The 14,445-nt window shown below is 35.9% G+C and overlaps 1 protein-coding gene across 6 annotated transcripts in view; it reads right to left on the bottom strand.

Annotated features, from left to right (window-relative positions):
* LOC150094596 (uncharacterized) overlaps window positions 1-14,445 on the bottom strand; it is a 700,870-nt gene that overhangs the window by 474,701 nt on the left and 211,724 nt on the right. The gene's annotated exons all lie outside the window — the stretch shown is intronic.

The following is a 14,445-nucleotide window of genomic DNA, read 5'->3' as shown; positions in this document are numbered from 1 at the left end:
CTAATAATAATGGCAAATACTTGTTGGATTTCTGCTCAGGACATGGACTGGTTATTACTAACACCATGTTCCAACATAAAAATGTGCACAAATTCACATGGAGAGGCAAGGAATAAGAAAAGTCTCATTGACTATATTATTGTTGATAGTGATGTACAGGACACTAGAGTGCACAAAGGATTTGAAATTGGAAGTGATCACCATTTAATCATGAGCAGGATAAAATTGAATTTCATATTGAAAAGAAGAACATATAAGAAAGCTTTAAAGTGATTAAAGTTAAGCAGCTGTCAGATATGACTGTAGACTGAAATACAAAAATATTTTTGAAGAAAAAATGAAAGAGTTTGGGAAGAGGAACCAAACCTTGGAGATTCATTGGCAAGCCCTGAAGAAAATACTGATTGATTCAGCCAGAGAGGCATGTGGTGAGGTTGTCTGCAAGGACAGAAAAATCAGAACTCCCTGGTGGACACAGGAAGTTAAAGAGGCAGTGAAGGAAAAGAAGAAAGCATATCAAAAGTTCCTGGAAAATAAGTCAGTTTGTGCTCTTAGAGAATACAATTGTATTACAATTGTAAGAACATAGAATATAAATATCAAGAAGGTGGCAATATATTCTGGAGGCTGTTGAAAACGATCAGAAATGGAGGAGAGTGCTGTAAAAGAAATTAGAGATCATAAAGGTGACATGAAAACTGGAGAAAAAGATATCCTTGAAGTATGGAGTAATTACTACAAAAAATTGCTAAATGAAACAAGCAGTGATAGCACAGTGGTGAAAAACACTCTGTGCAGTCAGGAATTAAATGTGTGTCTGAAATGTGGAGAGGCAGCAGGAGTAGATGATATTCGACCAGAAATGCTCAAGTATGATATAGACTAAAGATAGGTAGATAGATAGGAAGTTAGTAATGATGTAATTTTTCATATAGTACTATCATATCCCATACAACCCTTGAGGGTACATGGCTGCACTGCATAGTTCAGAAGGCCTGGACAGAGGGACAAATTCCAGATGATTGGAGTAGAGCTCCCATATATAAAAAGGAATTTATTTATTTAGCATATTGCTCACACATGAAAGTTACATTACATTAATTCATATATATGGACTTAGTAATAGACATATGTACAATAATAAGACATAATACAGTCATAAAAGAGACACTCAAGAATAGGCTACAAGTGTATGTATAGGTTGATTATCCAGTCAACTGCACTTGGTGTAGCATGGATGAAGTCTGACAGGTTTCCACTGTATGCACGCTGGGCACATTCTGCTGTAATATGATTAATTGTCTAGAAGGGTGATCCACAATCACACCTGGGTGAGGCAACCATGTCCCATTTGTAAAGGTGGCCTGCCATGATTGGTGTGGATTCGGTTAAGGGTAGACCAAGTTTTCCGAGGTAGGTCAAAACCCGAAGCCATCTGTGTTGGGTCCGCTAATTCATGGAAGATCCCTGTTGAAGTGTTACACCAGGACTCTTTCCACTTCTCCTTCATGTTGAAATTTGTCTCTACAAGATTTTGTGCTGTTAAGATTGCAGGTTGCCTTGACTTTAGCCTGTTTATTTCCAGGGGTGGGATGGATGTCTTCATGGATTGGAAGATTTTGGATTTCCATGATTTTGCTGCATTCATGTAGAAGAAAATTGCATTTGCAGATGTGTGGAGGTGGGATGTTGCTTATTGGGGTTGATTTTATAGTTCCGGAAATAAGGCACATAGTGCTGTTAAGCTGAGCATCAACCAAATACACATGGGTGCTGTTCAGCCATACAGCTGAGCAGTATTTAGCTGCAGAGTAAACAAGGACAAGAGCAGTGCAGCGAAGCGTTGTTGCTAAGGCACCTGAAGTAGTTCCACATAGTTTTTGCAGTATATTGCTTCTTGTTTTTAGCTTGGATGCTGTGTTAATGAAATGTGGTTTAAAAGACAGTTCTATCCAGAGTGATGCCCTGATATTTCAAGATTCTGTTGTAGCCCAGCAGTTTGAAGTAGACCATGAATTCTTTGTTAGCCTGGTTATTGTTCAGTTGGAAGCATGAAACTTGTTTTGCTAGGATTTGGGTGTAACACCCCATTTGCTGAAGTATTCATCTAGGACTACAAGGACATTTGTTAGTGTATCTTCCATTGTAGTAAAAATGATATGTCTGGTGGCTAGAGCAATGCCATCAGTGTAGCAAAACTTCTTGGAGGCTGTATTAGGCAAATCTGCAATGTATAAGTTAGGGGAGCCAGGAGTGACCTGACCCTTGTGGTAATCCATTATCCAGTGTTCTTTGTTTACTTTTGTTCTCATCCATACACACTTGGAACAGACAGTTGCTTAGCATGTTATCGATTCATTTTGCTTTTGTTCTGCATGGGACTGCATGGAGCAACTTGCAGACTGTGCCATGCTTCCAGACTGTATCATAAGCTGTGGTAAGATCTACAAAAGTTACAGCTGTTTTCAGGCATTGTTGGTAGCCTGCCTCTATATGTGTGGTGAGTGACAGAACCTGATCACAGCAGCCTCGTTTATGTCTGAATCCGGCCTGTTCCACTGGATCTTGTTCTATTATCTTAGGGGCAATACTGTTGAGGATGAGCCTTTCCAGGAGCTTATAACAGGTGCTAAAAAGGGAAATAAAACTGAATGTGAGCAACGGTTGAGAAGGATTGTGGAAGAGAAGCTTGGTGAAGAATAAGCTGGATTCAGGCCAAATAGAGGCTGTCAGGATCAGATTTTTAATTTATGACAAATAGTTGAGAAATTGTGGGAATATAACAAAGACCTGGATTTAAGTTTTGTAGAGCTGGAAAAGGCATATGACAAGGTGTCAAAAGAGAAGCTATTCAAAACACTACAGTTCTATGGTGTCAATGGATCATTATATCAAGCAATACTTAGTCTTTATTTGAGTTGTAAGTCAGCAGTTAGAATTGAAGGAAGTACAGAGAGATGATTTAATGTTAAATCTGGTGTCAGACAAGGATGTACATTATCACCTCTGTTATTATCTATATGGATTACATTATGGAGGAAAGTAGTATTAAATCTGATATCAAAATTGGAGATGCTAATGTCAGCTCCTTGCTTTATGGGGATAATATTATACTTTTAAATAAATACGTTACAAGTCTGCAAGATTCCCCGATTAAATTGAATAACTGTTGTGATAGATATGGTATGAAGGTCAGCAATAACAAGACAAAGATAATGAAAATAGGCAGAAGCATTGAAAATATCAGCTGCATTGTAAATGGAGAACCTATAGAACAAGTAAAACGTTTCAGCTACTTAGGCACGATTTTTAGTGAAGATGTTAAATTAAAAATGAAAATAGACAACAGAATCAACAAAGCTAGTATGGTAGGAAGTCAACTGAATAAATTTATATGGGAGAAATTAGTCAAAACACTAAATTAGCTGTATACAAGACAGTATTCAAACCAATTTTAACTTATTGATCTGAGAGCTGGGGCAGAAGTAAAACACTTGACCAAAGACCGCAGATATTAGAGTCCTGAGAAAGATTAGGGGCAGGAACAGAAGACATCAATGGCAATATTATATTAAAAACGAGGATATTAGCAAAGAACTTGACATTGTTAGCATCCAGGAATGTGTTAGCAGAGCTAATGTCAGGTGGTATAACCTCCCAAATGGCTAGGACGTCTATAAACGTCCAACTAAATCTGGATATGTTTCAGCCCACCTGTTGAAAGAACCTGGATAAGAAGTGCAATTTGACTGTCATGTCCATTAGAAAGTGTGATAAACCCTCACGCTGAAGAGAACGGTTAATCGGATTATCTCGCATTCGTAGCTGCAGTTGCCTATAACAAGAAACGCACTTCCTTGTTCTATGCTGGGTAACTGGATTTTAGTTATATAGGATAGACTAAAAACAGAGAAATTATTTATATTTTTGTTTTCTCTTTTTATTGTACAATACAATTTTAATGTCTGGACAAAATAAAGATCTTATATAATTTCTTCACTTAATTGCCTTACCTTAGAGAAACAATTTAATTTTTTATTTTTTTGCACTAATTTTTTCTAATCGCTTACTAGAGAAAAGATTTTTCTTTGTTCTTGAAGAAATTAATTACAATAATTATTTGAAATATTCTTTTAAAAAAAAGAAAACCGGCTGCCAACGTTCCAGTTTATATTACTTTTATTTTTGTATAAAACCATCGAAATCGAATAATACTTCACAGATTTCCTTTAGGACACACTTGAGCAACTTTGCTTTATAGAGAATAACATGAAATTCTTTAATCGTATTACTAAATTTTTTCTTCATGTTGTATAGTAATCTACTGTTCTTTTTACTTTCACTTTCTCGGTTTCCTTGTATAATTGGTCATTAAAAATGAAATTAACAGTTATGATTTAAATTTATATTTTCTGCATAATTCAGATATTTTATTCTCCAATTTTTAAAGTAAGTGATACTTTAAAAATTGGAGAATAAAATATCTGAATTGCTTATTTTTATCATTCAAAATATGTATATCAAATGTGAAATTTCATTTCCTTTCATAATAGAATTGAACTTTATTTCACCTCTGATAGTTTAACCCCCCCCCCATTGCATTACTATCCCACACCCGAAAACTGTTATGAAGCATAGGTACAGTTTTTATTTAATTCGTTATTTTTCTCTAGTAATTGTTCCAAATAACTTTAATTTTTCGATACTGAAACTATGTGGTGATTATTATAAATTAGCAAATTATAAATCAGAAAATATACATATTATTTCCTGATTATTATAAATCAGGAAATTATGTGATATTCGGATATAGGCGAAATTAATATTTAAAATCACTGTCATCCTTCAAATGCAATATCAGAATAAAGAAAGAGGAAAACCAAACAAGAAATTTCTGCCTGTAAAATATTCAGATATTGCATGAGGCTCTTTAGTGTGCTGCATGTTCTATTGTTCTGTTTCTCAGTGGGGGTTAGTAATCTCCATTAGCTTTGAGCTGGGCAGAAAGGAATTACTGGGCAGAAAAGAATAATTAGTAAGTATATTCAAGACACAATTCATTTACAAGATGGCAAGCAGTAGCAGTGACACTCATGGTAAGAAAAGAAAACTTCGTGGGATGCAGAAAAGTTGGAGCCTTCGCCTTTCGAACAGCTGTTGTTCTACCGATGAGGAGAGAAATCTTTCTAGCTCTGAAGATAGTGATTCTGCCTGTACTTTAGATATGTCTTCGTGCAGAAAATAGGTGATTGCCACTGAACGTACACCAGCTTGTCCACGGTTTCCCTTCATAGGTAAGCCAGGAATTACTGAAGACTTTGACTCCAGTAATATTTTAAGCTCTTTCCGTCTATTTTTAGACGATTATATTCTTTCCTTCATAGTGGAACAGACTAACCTTTATGCTTACCAACAACATCAGCAAGTTGAGTACAGTCTGCATTCTCGGAGTAAACTTTGGAGCCCAATAGTGCTCCTTACATTTATAGCACTCTTGATTGTGCAAGGTATCGTGAAAAAACCCGCTCTCGAAATGTATTGGTCTACAGACTGGATTCTGAACACGGCAATGTTTCGTGATGTGATGACTGAAAAACAATTCAGTCTCATCATGAAGTATTTGCATTTTCAGAATAATGAGGAATACGATCAGGCAACACATCCTTGCCCAGTACTCAACAAAATTTATGATTTTCTGATGAAAATCCGTCAGAAATATAGATCACTCTACATTCCTGAGAGAGACTTGAGTATCGATGAAAGCCTTATGCCATTCAAAGGTAGACTGAAATGTAAGCAGTATATTCCCAAAAAGAAAGCGAAGTATGGAGTAAAATTTTTTTATGCTTTGCGAATCGGAAAGTGGATATCTTTGGGATTTCAAACCTTATATGGGAAAGCAAACTGTAATCGAGCATGATAAATATTCGGATCTCCCCTTGTCGATGCGTGCAGTAATGCAGTCACTAGACCCTTTACTGGGGAAAGGTTACTGCATTACAATGGATAATTACTATATGTGTCCTGAACTCGCTGATTTGCTTTTACAGCATCGTACAGATAGTTATAGTTTTGTAAATGCAAAAAGGCGAGATATGCCTCCAGATCTGGCTTCAGGAAAGCTATCGAAGGGGGAAATCCGAGCTTATCAGCGAGGGAAAGTCTTTGCACTACGTTGGAAAGACAAAAAAGATGTTTTTCTGCTGTCTTCCCTGCACAATCCATCAACGGAATCCGTGGAGAAGCATGGTTTGAAGAAAGAAAAACCCATTGCTGTGTGTGCATACAACGACACTATGGGTGGAGTTGACAGGTGCGATCAGCAGCTATCATTCTACTCTGTAATGAGGAAACAGCATAAAAAATATTACAAAAAAGTGTTTGGACATGTATTGGATTTTGTTATTTGGAACAGTTTCCTCCTGCACAAGAAAAAATGTTTGTCTACCATAACATATCTAGAATACAGAATAGAAATTGCGAAAGCATTGCTGCATACACATGCGCCTTCTTCAGCAAGCAGAAAAACAGGAAATCCTGCCGGGCAAATGTTATGTATGCAATAAAAAAAATATCAGAAAGGAAACAAAAATCTGGTGTGCTGAGTGTAAAACTGCTTTGTGTGTTTACCCTTGCTTCAAGGTGTTCCACACTGTTCAAGAATTTTAAATTGAACAGTATGAAATAAAAAATGTTTGTTTTCAAGGCCATCAAAACAGTCCTTTTAAGGACTACAAATATTGATAGAGGGATACCTGAATGTACTGTTTCCTTTTCATCTTGAAGGCTAATTTTGAAGTTCTTTTTATGACACAGAATGATATTTTGGAAGGAATAAAATATAAGAGGAACTGGAATAGTCTTTCCAGTTCCTTTGGAACTGAAAAGAGTATTCCAGGTAAAGTATTTCACCAAAACAATAAAAAATAATGAAATAAAATCTACCCTATATATATATATAAAATGATAAGCCTTTTTTTTATGTCATGTTTTTCAAAACGTTTTGAAACTCAGGGGCTACCCTGAGTGTCGAGTCTTCAAAATTCGAGTCATCAGAATTCAGGGGCGGAACGCCCTTTTGAGTTATCACAATTGAAGGAGAACTGGCCAACCAGACCGGAACACGGGGGGTTGGGCATAGCCCCCTAGTTAATAAATGAAATATATAAATAATAATGGGAACATTTTCACCTTGCCAACAGTCAACATTGATGTGATATGGGTTTCAAATTTCTTGTTTTGGAGATATATATATATTAAAAAGTTTTGTAATAAAAATTTCTGCTACAATGAAGTTTGACATAATCAACAATATTATTACTACCTTATTTCTGTTTCTCATGTGGGAGAAAAACGGTAAAATATCACTCTTATAATTATATGAGATGTTATAATGATAAAAATAGTAAGAAAAAGGTCATTTGCACTCTCTCTTCAAAACACAAAGAAAGAACATTGTAAATTTAGCCAGTGGAAAAGAAAATACTACATATTTTTCTTCTGTTATCTGATTTTTTTTCTTGTAGTACAAAGAAGAAATCACTGCATATAACATGGAGTCTGCAGGAGGAAAAAATCTGGAAATTGGTTACATTATAACGAATAGAGAAATCATGTCAGAAAAATTATTCACGTAAGATTCTAATCTCAGCAGACATAACATTTTCTTCTAGATTACATATCTAAAGTAACTGAACCTTTGCTACTATTTTACACTAAAATGAATGGGTATGTTCCCCAAGTGATTTACGTTTGTAACAGCTGTCTTGCAAACAATTTATAAAATAAATTATCTGAAATATCTGCAGATTGATTAGGTCTATACCCCCCCCCCCCAAAAAAAAGAAGATTATGAAACACATATGCACCTTTTCTTTGAAAATAATTCAAACTCTTTTTTTAAGATAATTGTATGATTTAATTTTTAATTTTTGATAATAAAAGTGAAACTGATCATTATAAATTAAGCAATTATTTTGGCATAAATAATGTATAAGCATGTAAACGATTAACATGCTTATACATGAATGTATAAGCATGTCAATATTTCTGTTAGGATATAGGTAATCAACAATCGAAAAGGAAACAAGACATTCTTGACATATTCTGCACTACAGCCTGAGGCACTTTAGTGTTCTCCCCTTTCTTCTCAATAGCACTGAGAGTAATAAGCCTTCAACTTTTCCTCCAGCTAAGAGGATATTACCAAGTATTTATAAGACGTAGATTATTTCAGAAATAGCTTCCAGCAGCAGCAGAAGTAATATTTAGATTTTTTTAAAGAAAAACAAACAAAAATAATACTACTGAACTTTCTTTTGTGTGGTATGGATATAAACAATTTTGCATGGTGAAAATATAGCATATTATTTCTAAAATTTCACATAATTTCAGTGGACAGTAGAACAGCTGGTTTTAGATTGCAAATAAATAGAACAGAATTAGAAGCTTCACGGTACAATCTGATTGCCGTATATCATTTGTCAAAATGGTAAAATGAAGTAACTGATTTTGAATGCTATCTAGAAAAGCTTTCAAACCTGTATAGAAATTTAGAGTAGTTATGCAATTGAGTTCCAGGAGAGGATAAGGAGGGGGGGGGGAGCATTAGAAAATCTTCAAAATGGGCAAAAATTTTGAATCATTCCGTATATGATATTTTTCACATTATATTTTCAACATATCTATGAGGATATGCACTGCATATTATTGTAATATGCATCATACAGATAAATAAATAAATAAAAGACGAAGGCAAAGAATCACTGCTAAAATATCACTGGATATAAATTTTTGATATCACAAAGACACAATCAGAAACCGAGTAATGAAATTTAGCATTTTAACATTTTTTATTTTTATTTTGTCTTTATGAATAACAAAAAATCGTTTCTAAAACTGAAATGTGATGATCCATATAATGCTATTCGGCTAGAAACGAAAGCAAAAGGACATATTTATTTCAATAAATATTATTTAAAAATATAAATATCTGACATAACATTTTCAAAGCAAACATTTGGAAATTCTGAAATTCGAAAAAAAAATTATTCAATTATTATATGTAAAGTGAAAGAACAATCAGTGCAACTCTTCCGGTGTATTGATTTGTAGAATAAAATACACCAAATTTACTATCACTATATAGATTCATTGCAAAAGCTGATCAGTGGTCATTTCAGGATTAATTTTTTTCGCATATGTGAAATTCGTTTCAATTTTTGGGAAGGGACACAATAAATCATTTTAGAGGCAAGAAAGGTCAAATAACTTAGGACAGTAAATGAAATTCTAAGCAACACAATAGACGTAAAGACAGGGGGGGACACAAAGGTAACTCACAGCAACAGTTAATCTAGTAATGGCAATAGAATAGCCATAACGAGATTAATGGCAGAGGAAGGTAATGGCATGATAAAAGGCCGAATGCTGACGAAGTTTTGATCCATGAAAAAAGCTAGGGAGAGCTGACTATTTCATCCACACCAGCCGGTTGGGAGGATAATCACTTCAATGGAATGGGAGAGGAAAGATTAGCAAAAAGTGTTCTTTTCAGGTTGGCAGGAAAAGACCCACAGGAAGACGAAGATGTAGATAGATTGATACAGTAAAAAATGCCTTAAAAGACAGAAATATAAGATAACATTGGAATCTTGACATATCACAGATTAATTTGGAGGAAAATTGTTGAATAGAAGTTAGTAATGGTGTAACTTTTTCATGTGGTACTATTATAATTATCCTGTACGTCCTCTGAGGATACATATCGGCAATTTGATGAATGATGAGGTTTCTCCATGCAGTCACAAGACTCATCGAGGGAGATCCATTATTCACACCCTAGCCATCATACATATCCTTAACCTCATTCACTGATGAAGCACCGACAACTGCATCTGGCAACCCATTCACCACCCATCAAACAAAATAGAAACTCGTCCTAACACCCATGCTAACCACACTCTTACAACTTCCACTGGTGACCCCTTGTTCTTTCCCTTCTTACCATGTATTGAAAAGTCTTCAGTGTCAATCCTATAAAACTCCTTTAAAAACTTAATTGCTTCTATCTACTGTTTGCTTTCTATTGCCTATAAGCTAATTTTTGAAGCCTACATCTATCTATTCTAATAGGGAGCATTCCACATCTTTGTCACTCGCTTCAGATCACTCTACATCATCATCCACATGGAATCCAGATCAGTGTGCAGTAGCCCAGATGTGGAGGTGTTGAAGCCATATCCATATTAGGGGAATAATAACATCGCTATTTCTGCTTGTTAACATGTTCCACATAATTTGATGTGCTGTTTTGGTTACCTTCGCAATACACCTTCTAAACATCAACTCCCTGTAGGACTTTAAGTTTAGAGGGCCTGGCCTCATCAGTTTCTCTGATCTCAGTCCAACATGCACCACCTTACATTTGGCTTCATTAAACTGGCAGCCATTTACCTTTGCCTATACTGCTAGTCTGGTGACCCCTTGTTTATGTCTTCCTGCAGGATCTCTGCATCACCTTCATTTACTACTGCCCGATAATAAACCACTGCTCACCTGCCTTCTCCTGGATACCCTCAACTCTTCCACAAAACTCATTGATATTTGTCCAACAGACACCCTCTAATTCAAATCACTAGATTCATATCCATCCCCATTTGCTTCAATTTATTTATGCAACAGAGTTTTATGTGAAATCTTGTCAAATGCTTCTGCAAAGTCTAGCAATATCAGTTTCTACATTCGGCTTTGGAATAATGCTGGATTTAATATGCACTTGATTTATATAATTTTGCATTGCCGAACTGCAGCCTTTTGGCTCTTTATTTTAATAAATACTTTATGCACCAACTGAGAGTTCGCTTACAAAAAATACACCTCTCCGATACTTCGAGTTCCTTAGTACGGAACCAGAGTTTTTGCTCTCCCCAGGTTTCTGCCTGGGGAGAGCAAAATGGACCAATGGATGTTGAATACATGGATGCTTGGGCATGTTAGGTTAGGGCAACTGGCAAATGCCGGCGAGTGTATTCCTGTAAGCTCTCTGGTCAAATTTTGTACTAAACATTCATAGTTTCTACATTCAGCTTTGAAATAATGCTGGATTTAATATCCACTTGATTTATATAATTTTGCATCACCGAACTGAAGCCTTTTGGATCTTTATTTTAGTAAACACTGAGTGGCCATCCAACTCCATTTTCACTTGATTATAAAAAACAAGCAAATTACTGAGGCAATGATGTTATACATTATGGGGGAAGGTCACTACTCACTGTATAACGTATAACATCATACATCTCCTAGGAGATGTTTAACATTATGGGAAAATATTAAGGACAACTCATAGTAAATGAGTTGTCCTTAATATTTTCTATGAGTTGTCCTGTCATGAAAGGTTGGCATAAGCTTGTATCCGCCGAAACTTTTATAGTCTCTATATTTGGCATGAAACTCTTGTAGTTTCTATATTCGGCTATGAAATAATGATGGATTCAATATTGACTTAATTTGAATAAATTTGCATTGCCGAAGTGAAGCCTTTTGGCTCTCTTTTTCAGTAATATTTATTGTATTTATATTCAATTCAAAATATACACAGCGAATATTGCAAAAATCATATGCAAATATTACATTTTTATCATCTTACATACATTTGACATAGCACACTTAGTCTTAAATACATTTTAAATTTGTTTTCATTATTTCATGACCCCAAGCGTGACCCATAGTTTGGGAAGCGCTGCCTTATAGAGTATCATACTGCTATTCATCGGATCTGAATTCTCTTTCATCAATTCCTCCAATACCTTAACCACTGCTCCTGAAATGCTGACTGGCCTATAATTTGCTGCTACTGGCTCAGAGCCTCCTTTATGCAATCAGACTATTTTTTCCCTCTTTCCACTCCACTGGCACCTCCCCAGTACTGAGACTTAAATTAAACAGCTTGGTCAGAGGATCTGATAATTCCCTAGCACATTCTTGTAATATAGGGACTGATATGATACCATGGCTGTGTTTATATTGAAGTTCTGCAATATTTTAAGCATCTCCATTTCTTCAACTTCTACTCTCCTATCTGTCACTGCAACACTGCCACCTAGATAGTACTTACTCAGTAAATCAACTGTTTGGTTTGCTTCTGTTATCTCCCCACCATCAGCACTTTTTAAAATCATCTTTCCACAGTTATTCCTCCTTTGACTTGCCACGTAATGAAAGAACCCTTTAGGAATTCTTGGCCTCATCAGCTAGATTACTCTCATAATTAGCTTTAGCCTTCCTTACCATACAGCTCACCCTTCTTGACTATGCCTTGTACTGCTCATGAGCATGTGCCGATCGCCTTTTACTTTATAATCCCTCCACAATTGTTGTTTTTGTCTGCATCTCCTGCTCAATGAATCTATTCATCCTTCTAAATCCTACCTGATTTATCCTTCTGACTTTGGATACACATTCTGATACTGCTTTCTTCAAACACCCCTTTGACCACCTCCCATGAACCAGCAACTTCTCTCCCATCCAAATTCTTATAGCATGGCTGTGCTGAAACCTTACTCTCAGCTTGTCATAATCATGTGCTTTGTAATTCCACATATATCCCTTCTTAATAGAAAATTCTAAATGTCTGGTCAAGCCTAGATGAGCAGTGTAGCTAGATTGGTTAGTGTTAAGTTCTCAGATGTAATGATCAGAATAGAAGCTCTTGAACCTTGTGTCCCTGCCATTACATGCGGCCTCAGGTAATTATCTCTCAGCAGCTGTATAAATTCCTTTTCCTTCCTGCTTGTGACCATTCCTCCTCTAAATCTGTCTCCATAGTTGAAATCCCCCCCATAATAATTACTCGACCCGTACTCATCATGCTAATTTGCAAATACATGTCTGTCCTCTTTCCTTCTAAATCCTTGTAACCATGTTGTACTTCTACTCTGTTTTTTTTTTTTTAATATCTTTGTAATCATTAGAAAAACTTTCTCCCTACCTATATCCTGTCCCTTCTGTACTCTCTGAAGACACTATACCCCTTGCATTCTATGCTTATGACCATATCATCCTTGGTCAACCAGTCTCACTAATGCCTATAACTTTTGTCGAAGTTGTGCTAACCAATGTCAAAAACTTCTCAACCTTATTTTGAGTACCTCTGGCATTAGTATACATAAACTGCAATAGCCCCCTCCCCTCATCCCACAGCCCTCATTATACCTTGTGTTAATTAGCCCACTAAAGTTATCCTGGGTGATACATTTTACATCACGTGATCACTTTTCCACTAGCTAACCTCTAGGGTGCCTGAACCCACATTCACATCCCCCAAACATTCTAGTTCCACGACATTGTACTTCTGAACTATCACTGAACACTTTCTCGAGACTTCTGACACCAAACCCATTTAGATGCAAGCCATCTCCATCTACCTTATATAAATCCTTCCTTACTTCTATCAAATTCACTCCACTAGTCCACAAACTCCAGACCATTCTTCCTGCACAATCTGTGCACTGACTCATTTGCGATCATAGCTCTCCACCTCAGCTTGTCTCTACCATACTGTGGTCAACAGACTCACAACTTCCAATTTCTCACTGTTCTTTTTTTGCATGCACTAGCAATTCTTTAATGTCTTCTCACATGCTACATTTGTCATCTGCTAAATCATTTGTACTAGCCAAAATAAACATCTTTCACCTTAACTCTGCATCCTTACAGCATAACTGACATCCTTTATCTTAGCTCCACGGAAACATGATTTTGTCACACTCACTTCAAGGACTTCTTGTATCAATTAATCACCATGCAAAATCTGATCCTTATTTTCATACTTTTGCTTTTTCGTGCTCTGCTTTCTCTCCTCTTTCTTTCACATCTGTGTCATGTGACCCAACAGGCATTTCTCCACTTGCTAAATCTCACATTTGTACTGTGAAGAACTCCACGTGAGTGTGCTATCTTTTCCATTAACTTCTGGTCATTCCCTCTTTATTTTCCACTGTGCCATTCATACAGCAGCTTGCAACACTAATGACACCAATCTCATCATAATGCATTTTGTCTTTCAACTTTTCTTACTCTCTTTACACTTCTGGCATTTGCTCATGAAATACTTTCGACAAACACATTCTCCTTCCAAAAATCTTTTGTTCTGTGAAGAGCCATACATTTCGCACATGCTGCAGTGAAGTAATCATGCATGTTAAATTGCATCGGCACCATATACACAATACAGTGTATAAAAAAACAAATATTAAACTTTAAAAATCAGAAAATTAACTCACTATTCTTACAGTTAATCACACAAACACTCAAACATAATGACAACTGATTCTAAAGACTTCCAGCACTGAAATTCACCACTTCCACTCTTTCAAAAGTAATGACTCCAGACATCTAGAATATCTTTATCTTCAGTTTTCATCGCACCTTTATCATTTCCTT

The sequence above is a fragment of the Typopeltis vanoorti genome, chromosome 21 (genome assembly GCF_054136105.1).
Source record: "Typopeltis vanoorti isolate ZY-2024b chromosome 21, IOZ_Tvanoo_1.0, whole genome shotgun sequence".
Lineage (NCBI taxonomy): Eukaryota > Metazoa > Arthropoda > Arachnida > Uropygi > Thelyphonidae > Typopeltis > Typopeltis vanoorti.
Note: the sequence above shows the minus strand (reverse complement) of the source record. Positions and strands in the feature narration are given on the sequence as shown.